Source organism: Tachyglossus aculeatus, chromosome 16 (genome assembly GCF_015852505.1).
Source record: "Tachyglossus aculeatus isolate mTacAcu1 chromosome 16, mTacAcu1.pri, whole genome shotgun sequence".
In the NCBI taxonomy this organism is placed as follows: domain Eukaryota; kingdom Metazoa; phylum Chordata; class Mammalia; order Monotremata; family Tachyglossidae; genus Tachyglossus; species Tachyglossus aculeatus.
The window spans coordinates 426746-450665 of NC_052081.1; the positions used below are offsets into that span (position 1 = coordinate 426746).

General features: G+C 50.1%; 1 long non-coding RNA gene across 3 annotated transcripts in view; it reads right to left on the bottom strand.

Annotated features, from left to right (window-relative positions):
* Nucleotides 1–1059: 1059 nt before the first annotated feature.
* Nucleotides 1060–23920, bottom strand: part of LOC119938389 — a 33897-nt gene continuing 11036 nt past the window's right edge. Inside the window, exons 3-6 of one of the 3 annotated variants that reach the window (XR_005454422.1) lie at nucleotides 5674–5840; nucleotides 4706–4836; nucleotides 2571–2636; nucleotides 1060–1159 (exon numbers count right to left, since the gene is read on the bottom strand). This is a non-coding gene — a long non-coding RNA (uncharacterized LOC119938389). The remainder of the gene's footprint in view (nucleotides 1160–2570; nucleotides 2637–4705; nucleotides 4837–5673; nucleotides 5841–23920) is intronic. The other 2 variants (XR_005454421.1, XR_005454420.1) reach the window with 2 other exon arrangements.

Genomic DNA, 23920 nt, shown 5'->3' on the forward strand with positions numbered 1-23920 from the left:
GAGTATCTCTATTTGCTATGAATTTAATTAGTGAACCTCGTATATCTCTGACCCCCTTCCGATGTTCTCCCCCTAGCCTGGCACTCCCTTTCCCTCCATATATGCCAGACCATCACTCTCCCCACCTTTAAAGCATTATTAAGGTCACATCTCCTCCAAGAGGCCTTCCCCAATTAAGCCTTCTTTTCCCCGGCTCCCTCTCATTGATTCATTCATATTTACTGAGCACTTACTGTGTACAGAGCACTGTACTAAGCAGTTGGGACAGTACAACAATATACAGATACAATTCCTGCCCTCAGTGAGCTTACAGTCTAGAGGCTCCCTTTTGTGTCATCCATGCACTCAACTCTGTGATCTTTAGGTATTTGATATTCACCCCACTCTCAGCCCCACAGTACTTATGTAAATATCTATACATTATATATTATAAATTATGTCGTTATACTAATGACAGCTTCCCCCCCTCTAGACTTTAAGCTTGGTGTGGGTAGGGAATGTGTCTAGGTCTGCAAGGGAGGCCCCAGAGTCTGGGGAATTCACAGTCCTGTTCTTGGGGAGCTCCCCAGGGACCTCATGGTTCTACTGCCCTTGAAGTTGTAAATCCTGTACAAAGGTCACAGATTAATTTTCATCATGTCCACTGTTTTCATTCACCCATAGCTTCATGAATAACTCTCACTCGGGACATAAATTTTACCCACTTGTTCTCAACCCAGAGTCATTTTAAGGGGTTGGGAATCTGAACTCAATCCATTCGGCAGTTTTTGATGAAAGGGCCTGAAACAACATTCCTTAACCCTCTCCATTTTCCTGGAGTGCAGTCTCACACTTGGTTAATGAAAAGACAGTCAGACCCAAAACCTACACTCTCCAAGTGGCCCCTGGGTCTGCATGGGAACGGGTCACCACCTACATCTGATGGAGGAGGTGTTACAAGGGCTATTTGAAGCCCAGGAAAGGTCACGCTCTCCTCTCACTGACTCACCCAAGATGCATGGACTCTAAAGGGCTGTTTCCCCACCCACTACACACATACCTCAGCTATTCCCTGGAGTTTCCTCCACTTCCTTTCTCTGGAGAACCTGGGCCGTACTTCCTTTCTGGAGCTTCCAAACAACAAGGAAATTGCAATCAAGGCCAAAGACTGCGGGAGCTCCTGGAAGGGGATAGGGAAAGTCATAGCTGCCATCACCAATTCCCTCAAACAGGGCTGAGGTTGGGCCAATTCTCCTGCCACACCCCCTATCCCAGCATAACTCCTCAACGAGGCTGGCCGCACGGGCACAGCCTGACCCTCAGACCCATCCTCAGGCACCAGGGAATGGCTATCTAGGCTGGAGAACCCCCAGCACCCCTGGACTCTTGCTGGCTGCCCCGACCTTGCTGCTGCCTCCCTGCCATTTTGAAAATAAGACCAAAAGCAACACTGCTGCTGGGCCAGATGAACTGCCATCCGGCCCAGCCCTCTGCCTTGGACAGTGGCCCCAAAGCATCCTTAGGAGAACCTTGGGGCAGCTTCCCCAGCATCATCCCACCTGATCCTCCTAGATCCCTAAGTTTCCCACTGAAAACCCACTCTGGCCCTCTTGTCCATATATGGTCCCCATCTCCTCTTGGACCCGCAGTTATTCCTGGTCTACATCACTTCTGGGGGAAATGAATTCCATATGTTTATGGTCTGTTGGGTGAAGATGGCTTTACTTCAGGTTGTTTTGAACCTGCCCCTTTCAAGTTCTCATTGGGTGCCTCTAGTGAGAGTGGAATCTGGTAAGCAACAGTCCTGCCTCTGCCCCATTCACACTCCTCATGGTTTTGAAGACTTCAATCTTGTCTCCTCCCAGCCTGCATCTTTCCAGACAAAAGAATGCATCCCTCCCAGCCCCCCAAACATCTTACTGGCCCGTCTCTGACCCGATTCAGGCTCTATTCTGCCCTTCCTAAGGACCAGCAGCCAAAACTGCACACTGAAGCCCAGGTGCAGGTGAGAAGTAGGCTGGCTTTTGTTTTGGTTTTTGGTTTTGCTTTATTTTAAAACTGGCAAACTTGTGCCTTTTTTAAAAATTTATCTCCCCTTGCTGCCACCATCGCACACTGAACCAGGATCTACGATGACACCAAGATCTCTTTCTTGGCTGTAGGTTGGATTCATTTCCTCTAAGTGCATCCCTTGGCAGTTGCTGAGGGAAACTGAGACCCAGAAAGGTTCAGTGACTTAGCCAGGATCACCAAGCAGGCCAGCAAAGAGCTGAAATTAGAGTTTGGCTCTCTGGCCTCCGAGCCCGTGGTTCTTTCCCTGGCATCCTGCAGCCTCCCTGGAGAATGGGGCTAATGTCTAGCCCTCCCATTCCTTCTCCCTTTTCTCCTTCTTACCTGGAAGACAGCCCAGTATGTAGTGGTCCTGTCAGGTCAGGAAGGATGAGAGATTTCAGAGAAGTGGTGTGGGCTAGGCAGAGCAAGTGAAGGAAGGCAATGGGGACCCTGCATCCCCTGCCAGAAGCCCAGCCCTGGGGATCTGAACTCCAATCACTTCTGGGCCACTGGACAACGCGCAGCATAAACTCGCTTACCTGAGGCCAAATTTCTCCATCTTCCACTGGAACATTTATTCAGTGTCAGAAGGGTCTGGGGGCCAGCTGGGGGAGGGAAGGAGACTCATGGGTCCTGAGCAACAAACTCTCCCTCCCTCCCTGACAATGGGGAAAGCCACCAGAGGTGCTCTGTGGCTGATCCCTCGCCCTTGTGCTCTGCCACACTTCACATCGTCCGGAGAAGTGGCTGGAGGGAAAGGCCAGGGGATGGCCCCCACTGCCAACAGGGCGTCTGAGCCCAAGGCTTTCTGGCCTGCTCTTCCACATGTGTTGCTTGCCCTCCACGACTGTCAATACTGACGGCAGGTAGCCGCATGTTCGCTGGCAGCTTGAGCCTGCTCTGTTTGGGGGCCCGAGCAGGCCAGAAAGGGGAAAGAGGGGAGACTGACTTCCTGGTCTTGGCTCAAAATGATTTGCCTTTGCTGAATAATATCGACATCCTCCTACTCCCTGCCCTGCCTCAGCCCAGCTAAGGATCAAAACACCTGCTGCTGATCCTCTCCGAAGGACAGGACCAACCTTTCCCCACTGCTCTTTTTGGGCTCTGCTCCCCTCCATTAGTTAAATCATCTGGCACTGTAGGGGCCCACTGGCCCCCACTGACTGAGGAGCGGAAGCCAGCGGTGCTGAGCCCCCCACTGGGCCCACGTGCCAGGCTACCCTGCAAGCCCTAAACCAGTGGGGTAGACTGGCCATGGGAAGGCAGGCTCCTGCTGGCCTCCCACTCATCTCCCCGGAGTCAGGGAAAGGGGCCAGTGCCCAGGAGTTATGGAAGGGGCCTCAGGATGAGCAAGACTGTCTAAGACCAGTTTTCCGAACGACTAAGGACAGCCAAGTATCCGTGTACTCATGTGTGCACCAAGATCAGTCCTCCCTGGCCAAACCCCATCCCAAAAAGGGTCACGTTTCCTGAATAATAATGATGGCATTTAGTAGGGAGCACTGGCCCACAGAACCTGGCCAGAAACAAGGCAGGCCATGGTTCCTGGCTCTCCGGGGAACACAGAGAGGTCCCTGCATGTCTGCAAGCTTTGTCCCCTTCCCCAGGAAAGGGGATGGTGATGGTCTCCTCCCTCAGTAGGGCACAACAAAAGAGCAAGGGAAGCTCCTGCCCAGCGAGACCCTGCCGGGCACGACTGCCACCGAGCAGAGCACCCCGTGAGGTCCAGTCCTCGCCAGAGAGCTCCAGTCCAGCTGGCCCATGGGACCCCTGGGCCCAGGATGACCACCCTCCACATCCCAGTAGGTGACCCTAGCTGGTCCCTCTTAGGAGTCAATCAATCAATGGTATTTATTGAGCATTTACTTTGTGCAGAGCACAGTTCTAAGTGCCTGGGAGAGTACAAGAGAAATTAGCAGACATGTTCCCTGCCCATAATGAGCTTACTCCTGCGCAATCTGAAGAGGAAAACATGAATCCACTCTGATGCCTTGGGCAGGATTCTCTTTCAGTGGCAGGATTTGGCTAGGGCGGTTATCTCCCGGTCTCCCTAATCCCCCACTTCCCTCCACACCGTCAGAATTGCGTCAGAGCCGCGATCACGCCAGGATCCGCGGGACCTTGGGTTTCCAGTCCCATGCAGCTGGCAGGGCTGGGATTCCAGTCCACCCCTACAGACCTCCGCCAGACTACTGGATTCAGACTTCAGGAGGGGAAAAGCCTCCCATGATGTTATCCATCATATTGTCTGGGCAAGGTGTTTGGGAATTTGTACTACAAGTGAATCTAAACTCCAGCTAATTGATGCCGAGGTCCGTGACCTCTCTGAGTAAGGGACCCCCTCTCGACGGGGCACTTACCCTCCATCTTGGACTGTTCCTAATCACTTAGCCAGCAACAAGGTAGGCTCAGAGAGCGACTTTTTCTGCTACAAACATGACTTCAGTCCAAGTATTTAAGCACCTGAACTCAAGTGAGGATAATAAATGTCAGAGGAATATTTATAGCTTGGTGTATGGAGAATTTCCAGGTCCCTGAACTGCAATAACACAGATCCATCTGCTAACAGCATTAGCGCTGAGGTTTTAGGCTGATGGGGTCTGAAAATAGAACACTCCAGTGTGCACTGATAGCCATTTAGTTTAACCCATTCCCACTCAGCCAATTAAAGAACCTGAAATGTGTTACTGAGTCCAGGCCTGAAGTGACTGGGTGGGCGTCCAGGAGAAACTTCAGCTTGGCCTTGTGACAACTCTCTCATCACTTCGCTACAATCTTGTTCTGAGTGAGGTTCTCCAGAGTGATCTGAAAAAGAGAGAGACGTGTAACCAGGACTGTAGATGTATTTAGCTCATTGTCTCTATCAATCAACCAGTGGCACTGATTGAGCACTGATTGTGTGTGAAGCACTGTACTGAGTGTGTGGGAAAGAACAATAGCAGTAGAAGACATGATCCCTGGCCTCAAGGAGCTTACAGTTTAATGAGGAGAAAAGTCACAAATAAATTACAGATGAATGAGGAACTAACTACATAAAAGAAAAGTGATAAGTGTCATGGGGTTGCCGGAGCATAGGTGACGGGAAAGAGCTGGAATGACAGTTGGGAGGTTATAAGGTCTGGTTGGCTGTTTACCATTCTAATTATCATGAATCCACTGCCATGGCCGATGCTGTTGCTTCCATTATTATGAGCAGCCTTAGGAATTGGCCCGGGTCAGGGCCCTGTCCCTGCCCCATACAAGGATCTGGATGAGTTGTCGAGGTGTGGGCTGGGGCCGGCCAGAGCCGGGGGGACAAGGCCTGGGAAGCGGCTGAGGTGGCCTGGGGTGAGAGGCTAGAGGAAGTCTGGGACTATCCAGGGTGGAGGCTGCTGGATTCAATTCTGTTCTGTGTCTGACTGACAAGTTGGAAGTGCCTGTGACCTATGACCTCAGAACACCCTCCCCCCACCCCCCACTGAGCTTTCCTGTCCCCCTTTCTCTTTTCTCCCCCCGTGAAAAAATGAGCAAACCAGACAAAATGCTCTTTGCCTCCGTAACCTTGACCTGTGACCTGAACTCCTTGGCTGCTCTTTCCCAGCACAGTATGCTTGCAGGCCCTGCGATTTTAGACACATTAGTCTCCAGCCATTCTTCACTCACCCCTGGGTACAGTCACAACTGACACTTTTTTTCAAGTGACCAAAATTACTTAATTTTCTTCACACGTGTTTGACTCCACATCAGTGAATTAATTTTGCTCCAACTTTCCTCAGACTCCACTGGGTGCAGACTCAGCATGTGTAGTTTTAGCCTCCACCGGGGCTTGCCTGGAAAAAGACAAGCAGCTGAAAGCATGGTTTGCAAGCAGGAAGCTCCTTCTCACACTCAGCTAGAGAGTTGCTACTGGCAACCCTCTGACGCGTGTGCATGGGGGCTCCGGCCTATGGCAGAGCGCTTATGATTTCCTCTACTACACACTTTCCACACTGCAGTGACTGGGCCTGAGGAAGAGGAACCTTTGGGAAAAGGGTCCAGCCTGCTGGAGTTGGCACAAACCAGAAGTGGAGGCAGCCGCTTCTGCCACGTGGATGTTGGGAGGATGGAGAGGTCACATATCCGAAGAGGAAACATGTTTCTGAGGCCAGGCCTGAGGCGGCTGGATGGGTGTCCAGGAGAAACTTTGGCTTGGCTTGTGAGGAGGTTGATTCCTTTCCCTTCCTTCGGGACAGGGATCATGTCTACCAATTCTATTGCTTTGTACTTCCCCAAGTGCTTAGTATAGTGCTCTCCACCCAGGAAGCGCTCAATAAATACCACTGATTGATTGACTCCCACCGGCCTCCAGGGTTCATTTCTACAACACTTAAATCCTTCCTCTCAAGCCAGGGTTGGGGCTGTTGCCTGGGACCCTGCCTGCATGGGGCATTCATGGAGCTTGGCAGGGAGGCCAGCCGAGGGTCTCAGTGTCCAGGAGCCTCACCCACTGTCTCTTACCAAGGGACCCCCTCATTGTCCTCTCCTTGGCTCTGGAGGACGTGTCTCCTGCTCCTATTGTACCTCCCCACCACTTAGAACAGTGTATAAACATCTTTTGTACTGCTGCTGTTGCTTTCCTGACTCCCGTCTTCTGTCCTCCATCAGGTAGCAGCCCAGCTGGTGTTGCCCAGGAAACCAATCAATCAATCAATGGCATTTATTGAGCACTTACTAAATGCAAAGAACAGTACTAAGTGCTTGGGAGAATACAACAGAATTAGCAGACACTGTTCCCTGCCCACAGTGACATTACAGTCTAGAGGAGAGACCAAGCCAAACCCACGACCTCTCACCCTCTCCTCTCTTCCCCCACCCTGGAGAGGACAGGAGAAGGAAAAAGGCCGGAAGCAGAAAGGAAGCAAGGCAAGAAGAAAGTCTGGGGGTGGTGGTTGAAAGAGAGGAAGAAAGGAGTCGGTCTTGGATTGGAGTCCAAATCCTGTAGCTGCCAGCAGCCAGTCAGCCCTCACTGTGATGAGTCAGACCCACACGCCAGGCTCCAGGCTCCCCTGGGGGCTCTAGTTCTGGATTTCAGTTGGACAAGGGCACTCTCTCTCTTTCATCACTGGGCTGCTTTCAACACTTCAGGCAACACCATGTCACTCCTCCATGAAGGCTGGGGATCTGAACTGGGGAGATAATCTGCTGCCTTGTGAACAAACTGATATTTTCATTCCGCATCCCTCCTGGTTAGCACCTTTCCTCTGTTTTTCCCCTTCACTGAACTCTGACAGCCAGGGCCTGTTGGGATAGGGAACTAGGTGGGAAGGCTGAGAGAGAACACAAGGAGGGGAGGACTTGGGGAGAGGGAGGCACCCATCCCAGCAAATCAGACCTCTGCAATGGGCATGGTGAAAGGAGCCGACACCTAGGAGACAGGGGAATGCCAGGAAGGTCTGAATGGGTAAGGAGGCCCAGGGGGTCCCTGTGAGAGGTTGGGCCTGAGACCCTCTTATCACCAAACAAATATCTGCCTAGGGTTTAGTGGCAGTTGGATCAAGTGGTGGGGAACCAAAGAGATCATGCTGAGAACCACAGCTAGAGTGATGGTGGTCTTCAAAGTAGGCCAACCAACCAAGCAGGCTCTACCAGGTCTCATAGGCCAACCAGGCCAACAAGGCTCCCCTTCATCAAGCAGACTAGCCAGGCTTCACCAGCTGGCTGAGTCCCTCCAAGAAATTTTCCAAGAACTCTGAGCCATCTTCCTTCGTTGGTTCTTTGCCAGTTGGAAAAGCCCTCCTGTCCTTATTCTCCTGCATGGCTCAGAGCACTGCAATGGATCCTTTCCAGGAGCCAACCCAGGGGGCTTCCAACCTTGAGTCTCCCTTGAGTGGTAAATTCCTCTGCCCTCTGGGGATGGCTCTGTGCAACCATCACCACTCCTAGAGCTCAAATGCCTGGGAGTCTTAGGCTGCCCCTGCGGGGTGATAAAGGCATCACCCAGCAAAGAGTGCTCTCCATATGGATGGCTGAGAAAGTACTTCCACTCTTGGGACTGTGCCGAAGCACTCCACCCAATCCCTTTCTGAGGCCCCCTGCCTCCCTCCAATGGTATCCAGCCCCAAGCAAGTCACTTAAGGCCACCCCAAACTGAGGTGCCCCACATCTCCCTGCCTTAGAATCAGCCCAGATGATTTGGTGTCATGGTCCAAACTACCCTGGGCCTAGAGACCCCGTGATGGAACAAGCCCATGCCTGCTGTGGTCACTGAACAGGGGAGGGAGGGCAGAGCAGCCACCTGATCCCCATCTCATGGGACATGCTTCGGTGCCCTCAGGGAGAACCATGCTCTGGCATGAAGGCTGCTCGGGCCGCAGAGGCCGATGAAATTTGAACTGGTGTTTGCTGATCCTGGCTGTCGAGTGGAAAGGGAGAGAGGTGCAGAAAACTCAGTCTGTACATGACAGGTTGCCAATGTGGGAGTGGGGTGGGGGCTGGTGAAGAGCTGGTCCCTGGCCATGGGGTGACCGGGGGGGACCCCCACCAAACCAGATCCAGGGACAGATGGATGGAAAGTACAGTGCTAAGCGCTTAGTACAGTGCTAAGTGCTTAGTACAGTGCTCTGCACACAGTAAGCGCTCAATAAATATGACTGATGATGAAAGAGTGGTGGATGGATGGATGGATGGATGGGGATCCCATCTCATTCAACTCCTTCCCCTACCCTCCCAATTCCACAGGCAGGTCAGCCACGACAGCCCAAGGGACACTTGGCAGGAGAAACTCCTTCTGTCTCAGCCACGGAAGGAGCTTCTGGTCTGTGCTGCTGGGTGAGCCCCAAGGCCAGCGCACGGTTGGCCTCCAGCCCACCCGACTGCCATTACTATTACCATTACTATTATATTACTGTTGGGCTTAGCACATTTTTTAGGCCAAAGTAATCCTTTCTGCATTTTCCTGGACTCCTGTATTTGCCAAAGAGCCCAAGACACAGAAACAGCCATCCAGGAATCCAGCCTGTGGCCAGCACTGACCGGGCCAGGCAGACCTGATCCAACAAAGTCACCTCCAAGGTCGGAGTCCTGGGCTCCAGCCCCTGGAAGCTGAGTTCAGGAAGAGATTTTGGAAATACCAAAGAGCTGGGGTTGCCGGGGGGTCCCCCCTGACCCGCCCTAGGCAGTCGAGTGATGGGCCAGATTGGACAAGAGGAGCTGTTGGAGCTCCAGGGAGCCGCCTGAGGATGGAGGGCTGGCTCCCTCTGCCCCAGCAATGCCGGCAAACCCTCTGGCTTCAGCATATTCGGATTTTCTTTCCTTCCTCTTTCACCTGACAGGAGTTCCACAGCTCCTGGGGTGTCCGAAACGGTGACAGGAACCAACACATGTCACCCAGCGCAAGGTCACCCTGCCCTTCATGGACTGGCCTAGCCCAAGTCTTCCACCCCAAGGCCCTCACTCCTGGATCGCTCCCTTTCCCGGCCTCCCCCGCCCAGCCAACTCTGAGCCACCTGCTAGCCAGCTGAGTGATCTCACTCCTAAAGCCTCACTCTGAGCTCTTGTCCCGAGCTCTGCCAAGCCTGAAACAAGCATGTCCACACTGGGGAGCCACACAACCACTAAGGGGCTCTGGGCCACTGCCCTTTGCTAATAAAGCCTGGCTGGAGGATGGGGAGGAGAAGGAGGAGAGGCAGAGGACTTGTCTCGGTGCCCAGAATCCCGACCAACCCCAACGCCCAGGCCTTGTTTACACAGCCTGCAGCATGACACCCTACATGAACAATGACAGGACTGAGCCAGCCCTGGAGCTCAAAGGAAATGGGAGCTAGGAAAGAACCCAGGCAGTTGTCCAAAGTCCAAGCAACAAGCGATGCAACTATCCAGTATGCTCTACAGACCAAGCTGCCTCCCTCTTCCTGCTCATGGCTATCCCCTCAGGTCTGGGGCTCCTTGTAGCCCTCAGGTCTGGGGCTCCCTACTGCCTCCAAATTTACAAAATCCCACCCCAACTAAACCCTAATTTCCCCAACTCCCTCTCTCTTCTGCATCACCCTTGCCCCTTGCCCCTGGATTCACACCCTTTACTCACCCCGCCCAGTTCCCCACAGGTCTTATGTCCATATCTGTAATTGATTTTAATGCTGGTCTCCCTCTCTAGACTGTAAGGCTCTTGTGGGAAGAGAACATGTACATGTCTACCAACCCTGTTATATTGTACTCTCCCTACCCTTTAGTCCAGTGTTCTGCACAAAGTACTCCATAACAATTGATTGTAATCGATTGAAGGGAAGGAACAGAAGCCTCTGAACCCTGTCAAATCCTCCAGCAGAGTCTGCTGGAAGTCACAGTGAAATGGGAGCCTGGGACAAGGCTGAATAATGGCAGGGCCGTGGCAGGAAGATTCAGACCTGCCTGGAGGAGCAGGGACGCTCAGGGCAGGAACAGGCCTGGGCCTTCGCAAGTCTCTGCAGGGCCCTCCCTCCCTCCCTGCCAACTCCTCTCCCATGGGCCTTGTTCTGCAGCTCCACAACTGGGTGATTTCAAAATCTCCCAATAGAATAAATCCACCAATCCACCAATTCCAAAACCCACCTCCTCCTGGTACCATATCTAACCTGCTTTTTTAGCAGAAGCAGAAACACACATCTTCGTTAGCTAATAAACCCCGGGCAGCCCTGCCTGGAGCTGGCTGATGGGGGCGAAGACCCCAGATGCACCACACCATGTGCTACACCCCGGTCCACCAGCTGTCAGGGCACACACTGTGCTCCAGGAGAACATACCTGACCCGAGGCAAAAGCAGACAACTGGAGCTGTGCAAGCAACGGTTCTCTCATCAATGCCTCCAGAGTCCAAACTGAGACTCATCTGCCCTTCCTGATGGAGACTCCATTGTCAAGTTTCTCTTAGTAGCCTTATTGTACATTTGCCCTACCTGAAGACAACAGCTCAGTGCAATCATTCAGAGAAGAGCATCCAAACCATTCCCAGGGCCCAAACTGAACCTCAGCAGCAACACAGAGTCCTGGGCTGGTAATTTACCAAAAGGAATTCACACAGGTAGCTAATGATAATAATAATTGGGGTACTTGTTAAGAGCTGACTAGGAGCCAGGCACTTTGCTAAGTGCTGGGATAGAAACAAGATAATCAGCTCAGACACAGTCCTTGACTCAAATGTGGCTGATGGTCAAAGAGAGATGGAGAGGAAGGTAGACCCTTTCTTTAGTAGTGTGGCTTAGTGGAAAGAGCACAGAGTCTGGGAGTTAGAGGACCTGGTTTCTCATATCAGCTCCGCCATGTGCCTACTGAGTGAACTCAGGCACATCACACCTTCACTGTGCCTCAGTTACTTCTTCTGTAAAATGGGGATTCAATACTTGTTCTCCCTACTGCTTAGATTGTGAGCCCTATGTGGGATGGGGACTGTGCCCGACCTGATCACCCTGTATCTTTCCTAGCTCAGAACAGTGCTTGTCACATAGTAAGTACTTAATAAATACCACCAATTATTATTATTATTTAATTTGCCTTTAAGAGCTGTTACCAGATGCAGTCTTAGCAACACAGGAGCCCAAGAAGTGTGATCTTCAGTAGGTATCCCAACCTCCTGTTGGCCACCAGGGGACATATGCATTTCACATCACATTTGCATTTCACATCTCGCAAGTTCTCCTTCAAAATACAGCCTGGGTGCCCCTTACCCTATCCTGGATTTCCTATGCAAATCCTCCAGTTTCTGATAAAGCGAGTCTTGCTCCAGACCTCCATACACTAGGGACCTTTATTTTCTCCAAGTATGGGGAGTCACATAAATAATTTGGCTGCTTGTCATATCACTGTCCAGACCCCTGCCAGTGAGTGATGTGAAACTGCAATCCTTCCTATTGTCCACCTTGAATAGGCTCTAAGAGGATCTGCCATCAGCTTCACAATCTGAAGGGAAGACAGATTCTCCATGTGGCAGGGCACTCCTCCTGCTTGCAATTTCCTGAGCTGCCATGCTCAAGTTCCATATGAGGGAGCCTTCTTGTTCTGCATTCGGTCTTTTCTGAATCCAAAGGGCTAAGCTAGCGTTCAGTCTGGGGCTGAAAATGCATTAACTCCCTTAGTGTTCTTTCCTGCAAGGAGAAAAGCTGAGTCTTTCCCCATACATGAACTGAATATTTCCCCTATGATTTTCTCAAACTCACAGATGGCTGATCATCCTCAGTTGTAGGAAGTCCAAAAATCCATAATTTTTTCTCACCCTGAATCTTTAACACCTTTTCCCGCACCTGAATCTTTAACACCTTTTCCCGCACCTGAATCTTTAAAAATTTGATATCTGGCTGACACAGAACTCATCCATCCCAGAATACTGTCCTTTCACTGAGCATTGCTGCACCTCTCTCCAGAGGGAACTTCACTTGTTTTCAATGTTCACATTCTTGATCCATTTTGGTCGCTTATGAACCTGCACCAGCTTCAGGAGGCCCAGAGAGAGCAATGGCTTATCCAAATCAATCAATCAATTAGTGGTATTTATTGAGCACTTACTGTGTGCAAAACACTGCCTGACACACTTGGGAGAATATAATACAGCCAAGAAGGTAACTGGAAACCATGCCTGGAGTGGTTTCAGTTTCTGCCTTGGGCATTCAAAAATCCCAAATGCAGCCATGCTGGGCTAGCCCTTGATTTCAAAGTTCTTTCTGCATTAGAACACATGCCATGTTACTCCATTCGCTTACTGGATATTGCCAAAAACTAACAACTGATGGCTCAATCCTGTAAAGCATTATTAAATTCGAGCTGGCCCTGGTACCTAGTTGGAGGCTTCTTTAGTTGATTTTTTTTATAGTATTGTTAAACACTTACTATGTATCAAACAGTGTTCTAAACACTGGGGTAGGTACAAGTTAATTTGGTTGAACACAGTCCCTGTCCCACATGGAGCTCACAGTCTTAGTAGGAGGGAGAACTTAGGGGAAGCAGCATTGCTCAGTGGAAAGAGCCCAGGCTTTGGAGTCAGAGGTCATGGGTTCAAATCCCGGCTCCACCACTTGTCAGCTGTGTGACTCTGGGCAAGTCACTTAACTTCTCTGGGCCTCAGTTACCTCATCTGTAAAATGGGGATTGACTGTGAGCCCCCTGTGGGACAACCTGATCACATTGTAAACTCCCCAGTGCTTAGAACAGTGCTTTGCACATAGTAAGTGCTTAATAAATGCTATTATTAATAAATGCTATTATTAATTAACTTACTATTCTATTTATTTTATTTTGTTAATATGTTCTGTTTTGTTGTCTGTCTCCCCCTTCTAGACTGTGAGCCTGCTGTTGGGTAGGGACCATCTCTATATGTTGCCAACTTGTACTTCCCAAGCGCTTAGTACAGTGCTCTGCACACAGTAAGCGCTCAATAAATACGATTGAATGAATGAATGAATGAACTTGTATTTAATCCCCATTTTACAACTGACGAAACTGAGGCACAGAGCATTGAAGTGATTTGCCCAAGGTCACACAGAAAGCAACTGGCAGAGCTGGGATTAGAAGCCAGGTCCTCTGACTCCCAGGCTTGTGCTCTTTCCATTAGGCCAAGCTGCTTCCCTTAAAGCCAATCTACGTGAAGTGGAAGTTGTCTCCATTCAGGTTACAGTTGAGGGCTCTGACCAGCTTGGTGAGGTTCCTCTGTGGGGCCTATCTAAAAGGCCTAGTTCACTCAAAAGGAAGGGACAGGAATCACAGCAGAGCTGAGGAAAAAGGAAAGTGAAAAGGAGGCACAGTGGGGAGGCTCTTATTTGTATATCAGTTCATTTATCACATTTATCTATTTAGTCTTTCTTTTTGCTTACTTCCATCAGTATCCCCTGCTTGTCCCCACTGAATGTAATAATAATAATACTCTGTGTCTATCCAACACCCTCATTAGATTAGATCTGTCTGACACCCCTATTAGCTCCCTGAGGGCAGGGACCATGTCAGATGCAGTGCTCTGTTCACAGAAGACAGTTCGCAAAAACTGATGAAGATGCGGGCACTGAGAAGAGGGCAAGTCCCACTGTGGACACAGGAGGCCCGGTGGGGGCCACTGACAGGAAGAGAAGTGGGAGCAGCGGTGGGTCAGAGGCAGAGACAAGGACGCAGCCTGGGTATTTCTGTGAGTAATCAGTACAGCTCGTGCTCAGATTTCAAGGTTTTTTAATAGCCTGATTAATTCTCAGCGGTTAGAATGACCTGTTCTTTGCCATCCTGTGATAAACTTGCGACAGCCTTTCTAATCTTTTAGTCTTCATATTATCTGTCTCAAGTTAACATGACTTACCGAAATGAATGTCATTTGATTCTAGATAGTAGTCAAGCACATTAACGGTCTATATTTTGCTGAGTATGATGCCTCAGTATTTTCCAGCAAAAGAAAGCTGCTTCTAAGTAGAAAATCAGAGATTTCTTTGGGCCGACTCAGATCTGGAAGGCCCATATAGTTATGCCGCTCCTTGTGCTGGTGGGAGCCCTTGGACTCAGAAGCCTTGCGGCAGGCCAGGGTCTGGTGCTTTCCGATTCCGCAGATGGGTTGCTTGGCTATCTCAGGAGCCTCCCATCCAGAGAGGAGATGTTTCTCTGACAGCTTTGGGCCAGGTTTTCTCTTCTCCTCCCAGACCCATGGCAGCAGGATCTAGCTTCTAAAGCCACCTGCCAAAATTCTTGCCCCCAGTTTGTTCACATTTGAAGTCTCACTGATATTGATTTTTTAACCTGTTGCAAGTCCTGCTTTTATTTTGATTTTTTTCCCCCTCTCTTAGCTTTAAATCTTCATGGCTGCTTCTGAGTGCTCCACTTGGGACAGGGGCTGTGTCCAACTAGATTTTCTTGTTTCTGCCCCGGTGCTTAGTACAGTTCTTAGCACTAGTAAGCACTTAACAAATACCATCGCCATCGAGCAAGCAGTAAATTGTTGTAAGCCTGGATCCAATAGTCCCAACAATGTATCTTTGCTTAAGTCATTCAAAGCAAAAGGCGCAATCATCAGATATCTTCATTCATTAAGTTTCTTGACCAGTTGCTGTTTTGGTGCTGGGTAAGTGAGCCTAACTGTTTCTGAGCTCACTTTTTTCACTTCTAGTTATTGTCTGTCGTTCTGGCTCGCATTGCACCCTTTCAACTCACTTATTGTTTTGCTGAGGAATTGCCTGAGACCCATTTGCCTTATTCCTTGGACTGATGCCCAGGAAATTGCTTAACGTAAACATTCCAGGTCTGAGGTTTCACTGGGATATCGAAAGACCTCAATAGCACTCTCCATAATTTTAAAGATGGATTTTGGAGACAGCCTAATATTGGGTTGGGCTAATACCACTGGGTGAGATATGGCAGCATTAAAATGAAGTTCTGCTCTCTGAATCAATTGTTCATTTTCATTCCCAGTTAATTCATTTGTCTTCTTTCATGACTCTGGCTGCCTCATCATTTTCTGCTTTATTATAAATGGACTCCTCTTCATCTGCTTCTCTGTTGATTCTTAATTTGTTCCTCATAGTTGATGGGATTAATTGGATTTGTTCCATTACTCTCTCACTCTGAGTTCAGGTGTTTGGCTTTAAATGGCTGATACAGTGCTGATTTATTCCAAGGTATCCTCAACTTCCAGTTGTTTGCCAAAGAAGCAAACACTGGTTCTTTGAAAAGCCAACCAAGCTGGCCCCAACAATGAGATTTTCATCCACTGAGTTTCACCTTATGTGGGGGAGGGGAAGGGAGGAGGCAGGAGGCCAGAGGAGGTCTCTGTATTCTTGTGTGCAGAAGAGGGCCCAATCTCTCCCACCAAGGTCTAAGCTGTTCTCTACTCCCATGTTTAGGAGAGCTCTGACGACCCACCACTTGCTCCAAGAGGCAACTAAAGTCCCTAGACTTTGGAAGCTTCTTAGTTTTCTCTGATCTTCCCTCCTTTCTGGTGTCCTCAGCAGATACCCTGGTTTCTGTCCTTTTTTTCTTTCCTGGGCCAGTCTCAGGGGACACCAGATTCTTCTTCTCTTCCCTGCCCCTCAATCCCCGACTCCTCCCTTTCTTAACATGGACAAAAACATTGCTACCTTACAAGGACTTCTCTGCTCTCTGCCAGCTTCCTGGTCAGTCCTGGGGCTTGCTCAGACTCATACCACCACAAGTCCCTCTCTCCTGGGATAAGTCCTACTGTAGTGAAGGGAGGTCCAACATAATCCCAACATAACTAGCTGCCTTGTACTAAGGTCTCCCCAGGTCTCCCATGAGACCCTTGGGTTTGTTCAGACTCATACTACTACAGGTTCCGCTGTTCCCACCAACCACAAGGATACTATGGGATGGAGTTTTCTTCCCATGACACCACCTAATCACTTGGCCCATTAAAGTGTGTGGGAGAGGAGGTGGTTGCAGTAGGTGTGCAGGGACTGAGCACTTTCACTCCATGCAATGTGCACCTGCAATCCATGCACTGACTCAAAACATGTATCTGGTCAGCTGTGTAGTTCCAAACAAGCCCTGTCCTCCAGTGAATGGCAAACAGCAGAGTTGAGATCAAAGCTATCATCATTATTATTACTATTATTATTATTACTAATTCCAGTCAGGAAAAGGGGGTCCCTAAAGACACCCTCGATGAAACTCAATGAGCTCAGGATGGGGGGAGGGTCTGATTGAGGGGGACTGAGATTTCTTCAGCAAGACATTTATGGCCACAAACCTCTTATCACTAAAGTCCGTACGGGTGGGGCAAGGTGGTCAGCAGCCCAGACTCTGGCCTCTTTGTACCCACATTGCCGAACAGGCAGCGAGTTCCAGGGCGATAAAGGTGGCTGCAGCAGCAACGGACCACGATGGAAACAAACCAGAATGAACTTTGTTGAAAGGTGCTCAGATCTGGTTTGCTCCTAAAAGACAACACAAGCAGGTACCCAACAAAACTCAATGATGGCACTTTCCCCAGCCAAGGTGACCCAGGGGCTGGGAATTCTGGTAACGGTGGGCCAGTTCACACCGCCAGCTCAGCTCCTCAAAGCCAGGAAACCTAGTCCCTAAATGTCAGGGGGCACATCGTTCCAGCCAATTGTTTCCCGGTTTGGCAGAGCACAGACTCTCTGAAACATAAGCTGCTGCGGGAAGCTGGCCAAGCCCTGGGTGTGGCCTCCATCCATCTCTCCCTCTGAGAAGGGTGGAGGCGCAGGGAAGGAAGGCAAGAGACAGACTGGAGGAAGTACGAAGCCTACGTTGGCTACTGGGCTGGGCAGAACCTTCTCCTCTGCTTTCCATGACTCTTTAGGCCCTGGGTGAAGACCCTACTCCAGTAGTATCGCAAGCGTGATCATCCTGGGGACCTGGTAGACATGCAGAGAAAATGGCAACAGTACCCAGGAGGGGAGCAGGGATGTTCACAAGAGGCTTGAACAACAAGGAGAGGGCATTCCTCTCTCTGGAATTGACCAGGAGGCCCCACGACCTTCAATATCCCCATAAGTGTCAGCTTCCAGGGAACAGCTGCGAGGATAGGATCCCTTTTAGTTACTCTGGGCCCTCAGGCTCCCGGGGCTGGGTGCAAATAATAAAATGGGAGTTGGGGCAGAGCTGATCACATGGACCCTGAGCAAGAGCAACTACAATGGTCTGGGGCCGGGGGTGAGGGGTGTGGTCTTGGAAGACAGAAGAGATGAAGAACCGGTAGACCGGAGCGGGGCCCAAGACTCAGGTATCTCAGAATGAAGCGTGGCTGCCTGGGAACCACCTAAGCCGATTGCAAACTAAGTGGGTCAGAGTCGGGCAGCACCTGGAGGAAACTTCGACCTGGCCAAGAATGCAATGCCTCCGGCCCTGCAGGCTCTGTGAAAAGTGATGCAAGTTCCCAAAGATGTCGAGACCTAGAGGGTTGCTACGGCATTCACTTCAGTCTTCTCCAGCCACCACTTGGACAAATGAGACAGGGCATAGGGAGAAGGTGAGGAAGTAACAGAAAAAAGGCTGAAGAAAATGGGAGCTGCCAATTGCTGGCATCCCCGACTCCATACACTCAGCAGGCACAACTTGGAGCTCCGAGGGCTCAGCAGAGTCAAAGGCATATGAAGTCATACCCCAGGAGAAGCCAAAAGGTGAACTCAGAGTCCAGGACTCTGGCAGGGAGAGGACAGAGAGACTGATAGCTTTGGGCGAGGGTAGGGGGGCAAGTGGAGGCGGGGGGAGGGTGATAGCAGAAGTGGTGAGGAGGGGAAGTAGAGGCAGCATAGAAGAGCATTAAGAGAACTAAGAGTGGGGCAAGAGAGGAAGGTATAAACGGAAAATTAAGCATGAAAACAGAGAACCATGGAGGAGGCAGAGCCAATGAGGTGGATGGGGCTGTGGGGAAGAAAAATCCCATCACTGGGCAAATAGCTGTGGTAGCTCATTTCTCATTTTACTGAGGCACCAAGTGGCTCAGAAATGGGTCATTCTTTTGCCAGGAAACTGTGCCCAAGCCTCAGAGGCAGCAGCCACGCTTCAGGATTGTAGCACTTGAATCTCCCCCTCTAAAACCTCCAGCCAATTGCCATCATGACTCACTGCTCACCCTCCCAGGAGGCCTAAAAACATCTCAGAAGTGCTAGAAAACCTCCATGGAAGCCAGTTTTCTCCCAAGCCTCCCGTTTTCTTGGTGGAAAATCAGCCTGCGGTGCCACAGCATGGCAGGGGTGAGGCATCTTTCATTCAAATCCCCCTAGCTCTCCCAGACCTTGGGAACTAGGTCACTGAGGGATCTTGGACTGGAGGAGGTGTCATTTCCCTGTGCCTCAGGTTCTCCCTCCAGCCAGAACTAGAGATGCGCCTTCTGAGGGCAGCAGGGCATGTCAATGGGCTAATGTGCAAAATGGCTGAACTCTGGGGGAAGGATACACAAGAAACATTAATCAAATAATAGTATTGATTGAGCGTTTATTCTTGGCAGAGTATTGTACTATGTGCTTAGGAGCATACAAATGCAGTTAGTAGATGTGATCCTTGCCCTCAAGGTGCTCGCGATCTAGACAGATCCTAACACAGATTACAGGTCCAGGGAAGCCACAGAACTGAAATCTATATCCATAACTGTGAGCCCACCTTGGGACAACCTGATCACCTTGTGACCTCCCCAGTGAGTAGAACAGTGCTTTGCCCATAGTAAGTGCTTAATAAATGCCATTATAATTATTATTATTTCGCCTGTCCCGCCGTCGGCTCCTGGCCCACGTCATCCCCCTGGCCTGGAAAGCCCTCCCTCCCCACATCCGCCAAGCTAGCTCCAGGAGGCCTTCCCAGACTGAGCCCCCTCCTTCCTCTCCACCTCTTCCCCCTCTCCATCCCCCCCTCCTTACCTCCTTCCCTTTCCCACAGCACCTGTATATATGTATATATGTTTGTACGTATTTATTACTCTATTTATTTATTTTACTTGTACACTTTTATTCTACTTATTTTATTTTGTTAATATGTTTTGTTTTGTTCTCTGTCTCCCCCTTCTAGACTGTGAGCCCATTGTTGGGTAGGGACCGTCTCTATATGTTGCCAACTTGTACTTCCCAAGTGCTTTAGTACAATGCTCTGCACCCAGTAAGAGCTCAATAACTACAATTGAATGAATGAATTATTATTACTATAACTGCTACAGGGGTTGGTGATGGGAGGGAGAGAAGAGATCTTGGGTGATGCAAGTGATGCAAGTGCTTGGGTGATGCAAAAGTGCTCAAGTTTGGGTCTTTCTTTAGTCGAAGCCAAACCCTCCCTGTTCCCCACAGGGAATGGGAATAGTGTAGAAGGAGGCGAAGGAGGACTTTAGAGGGGGTGTGTGGTCGGGGGGAGGGGGAGGCATCCCCCTAACCCACAGGCACATTGAAAGAGGATTACATTTTGTCCTTGCATGATGTGTGCCCCCAAAGCTTTCCTGCGCTGTTCAGGGGCTTTCCTGAGGTGGTACAGTAGCAAGATGGGGAGGGCACCTTAATGGCCATTGTGCCAAGGGGCACTGTGGTGGCTATCAACCCCAACAGCCACCTGGACTTATTTATGTCATCAATTGTCTGCTCAATTATTTATTTGGATTATTCTACTGGTAAGCATTCCTGTCAGTGTCTGCCATTAGAGTGTAAGCTCCTGGTGGGGAAGGAACATGTCTCCAGCCCCACAGCACTCATGTACTTGAAAACTCCACCACTTCCTTTAGCGGTAATATTTTTTCATGTTTGACTCTTCTACTACACTGAAAGCTCCTTGAGGGCAGGGATCGTGCCTACCAACTCTGTTGTACTGTACTCTCCCAAGCACTTAGTACAGTGATCTGCACACAATAAGCACTCAGTAAATACCATTTTCTCTTATGGTATTCGTTATGTGCTTACTATGTGCCAGGTACTGTTCTAAGCGCTGGGGTATATATATGGTTATCAGGTTGGATACAATCCATTTCCCACATGGGGCTCACCGTCCTAATCCCCATTTTATAGACGAGGTAACTGAGGCACAGAGACATTACATGACTTACCCAAGGTCACACAGCAGACAAGTAGCAAAGCCTGGACTAGAACCCAGGTCCTTCTGACTCCCAGGCCCTTGCTCTATCCACTAGACCACGCCACTTGTACTTTCCCAAGTACATAGTACAGCTAATGGGTGCTCAGTAAATACTGTTACCATTATTATAGGTAAAAAGGGAGAAGCTGGGAGCCCCAGGCAGTGCACAGACCCCTGTGACAGGGGTATTGATTCTATCCTGGGGAGAGATAGGCACAGGCTGACCTCAAGCACAGAGTGAGGGAAGACACAGGGGGCATGGTTTCCCCTAGGCAGTTCCTCAGCAGCATGGAGTGGCAGGGTTAAAGTGGTTATTTATAAGTGTGCCGAGTGCCATACTACTTAGCAGAAAGAAGTGTGGAGGATTCATGTGTGAAGCTGGGGAGTGCCCAGTTCTTGGAAGGAACCCCAAAAAACACTTATGCACAAGTTGCTGCTGACACACCGAGGATGACTTCTACAAAAGGGTGGTGGTGGTCAGAATGGAGGGAGTCATTGATCCCAGGGGAAGGGCCCTGCCCCCCAGAGGAAGTTCTGTACTGACTGTGACCCTTAGAGGCCAGCTGTGTGCAAGCCTCTCCATGCCCACCTCCTCGTGGGGATCTGGCTCTTTGGGCCAGGGACCTGAAGGCTCGGAAGGGCACATCATCCCCTATGGGACCCTGCTGTGACACAGAGCAGGCCCAGGCTGCAGCCAAGACACCACCCTTGGTACAGAAACCGCAAGCCAACAGAGGACTCTTGCTGCCCCCTGCAAACTCTGTGCCAGTCTGGGTCAGCTCTAGATATGCCAGCAGTTCAGGATGGTTGAGGGATGTGGGGGGGGATGAGGGGACAGGACTGCCCACACTGCTGTAGAGAGATGAGCAGGAATTCAATCTAGGGACATGTCTTTCTCTCCTTCCCCGTAATATGTTTTGTTTTGCTGTCTGTCTCCCCCTTCTAGGCTGTGAGCCCACTGTTGGGTAGGGACCGCCTCTATATGTTGCCAACTTGTACTTCCCAAGCGCTTAGTACAGTGCTCTGCACACAGTAAGCGTTCAATAAATACGATTGAATGAATGAATGAATGAAAGTGGGAACCAGCCAGGGCCGGATCCTCCTGGGATCCCCAGCATGAACACTGTAGATGCCCCTGCCGGGACCCTGGAGGGGGTCAGAGTCTCCAGGGGCCTAAAGCCCCTGGGCCTGGTGCACCCCAGCTACCCTGCATTGGCAGGGCTCAGGAGTGCATATAGGGCACCACTGTGCTGGTGGCAGGACTGTCAGCAGTGTCTGACAGTCTCCCACTTTGGGTCCCCACCCTTGGACCTCCAGGGGGCTGGCTGCCCATGGCCAGCAGGTGCCCAGTGCCCAGGTGCCATGCACAGAAGTGTTTTGATCTTTCCTTTCCACCCCTTCCCTTGCACTCTCCAAAGGGCAGGATCCAGTTTGACAAGCCCCCTGAGTCAAGGGAGAATGAGACCCTTGCCCAGCTCAATCCAACCAGTTTGCTTTCTCCCTCCCTCTCTTCCTCCCCAGCTTATTTCCAGTAACCCTTCCCCATCCAGCTCTCCCCAGTCACTTGACTCTCCATTGCCTCCTCAAAGTCTAGCCCTGAGCACCACACGGGATGAAGAGTTTACCACATACCAAGGGGAATGCTGGGGAGGAAGGGGAATGAGAAGGAGATATAAAGAATAAATGGTCAATCCCATGCTGCTTTGGGGACACAGGCTGAGAAGAAATTAGCCAATTCATTCTACTTACAATCATGACCAGCTTGGGATTTATTTTTAGATTGTGGCAGCGTGCTTTCTCCACCCTCTCCTCCAATACACACACATGGAATCTTGTCAACTGACCAACAGTAACAGTGACCCTGCTGCTTGGCCCCGGGGTCTTTTGTGGTGAAGAGATCCAAAAATCACTGTTCTCACTGTAGCCCTTTCAGTAATCAGGGATTTTAGAGGAATGGCTGGAAGGCTGTTATTTATTTATCTACAAAGTGATTAAAATGTGATTATATTGTCATCACGGAGGGGTAGAAGTGGAGGCCGGGAAAATCAATGGCATCACCAGCACCGTGTGAGGTCCAGAAAATGAATCACCACTTTCACAGCTCAAACATCAACAGGTGGAGTTTTGGGGACTTGGGTGTCTTTCACTAACGGGCAGGAATGGGGAATTCAAAAGCCAGGAAACATCTGGAATCTCTCTGATACACTCTGAAGAACTCCTGTTTACACTCTTCCTCTCAAAATACACCACATTCAGGCTCACTTTCCAGCAGCCGCAGCCGACCTAGCCTACCCCAAAGGATATTCAACCCCACAAAATGACTGTGACCAGCTGGGCCTTTCCCACACAGAATTACTGGGCTGAGGAGCCCCTTCATGGGCCTTCCTGCAGCCATACCAAGCGTGCCCTTAGGCCTGCATGCCCTAGGACCTCCATGGCAGGGGTTTTTGTCCTTAGGAATCTTTCCCTTTCTCCCAACTCTAAGGAATTGCTTCCACTCCAGACTTACAAACTAGGGTTCGAGCTACCTGAGAACAGGAAAGAGCCCCCCAAAAGGCCTTGGGGCACTTACACTTTGGGGGTTTAGTGAAAGGAGCCCTTATGGCCAAAAGTTGCTGTTTGACTAAGATAACTATGCCCATCTCAGTGTGGACCTGGGGGACGCAGGACACATTTCTTATAGACATGCCTATAATTTTTTCCCCTAAAAGAAGGGTTGAAAAGGATTTTACACAAAACTAAGTGTAGAAGAGGAAACTGGTAAAAGAAACAGAGAAGAGGATCACCTTTAGCTGCCAGAGAACTCAAGCATTTCTACTGCACTTGGTTCAGAATATCCATAAAAATCTATAAAAAAAAGTGGCTCAGTCCTAGAACCCAAGGACCCAGGTTGTGGTGCCAGCCCTGCCACTGGCAAATCACATAAATAAATTATCGGCAATAATTATAATAACAGTAGTTTGTTAAGCTCTTACTATGGGCAAAGCACTGCATTAAGCACTGAAGTAGATGCAGGTTAATCAGGTTGGACACAGTCCCTGACCCACATGCGCCTCACAGTAGAAACTGGAGGGAGAACAGATTATTTAATCCCCTTTCATGGAGGATCAAGCATGGGCTAGTGGAAAGAGCTCGGGCCTGGGAGTCAGAGGACCTGGGTTCTAATCCTGTCTCCACCACTTGTCTGCTGTGTGACCTTGGGCAAGTCACTTCACCCCTCTGTGCCACATTTACCTCATCTGTAAAATGAGGATTAAGCCTGTGAGCTCCATGTGGGACACGGACTGTGTCCAACCTGATTAGCTTCTATCTACCTCAGCCTAGCACATAGTACAATGCCTGGCACATAGCAAACCCTTAATAAATACCATTACCAAAAAAGGAGGAAACTGAGGCACATAGATGTAAGG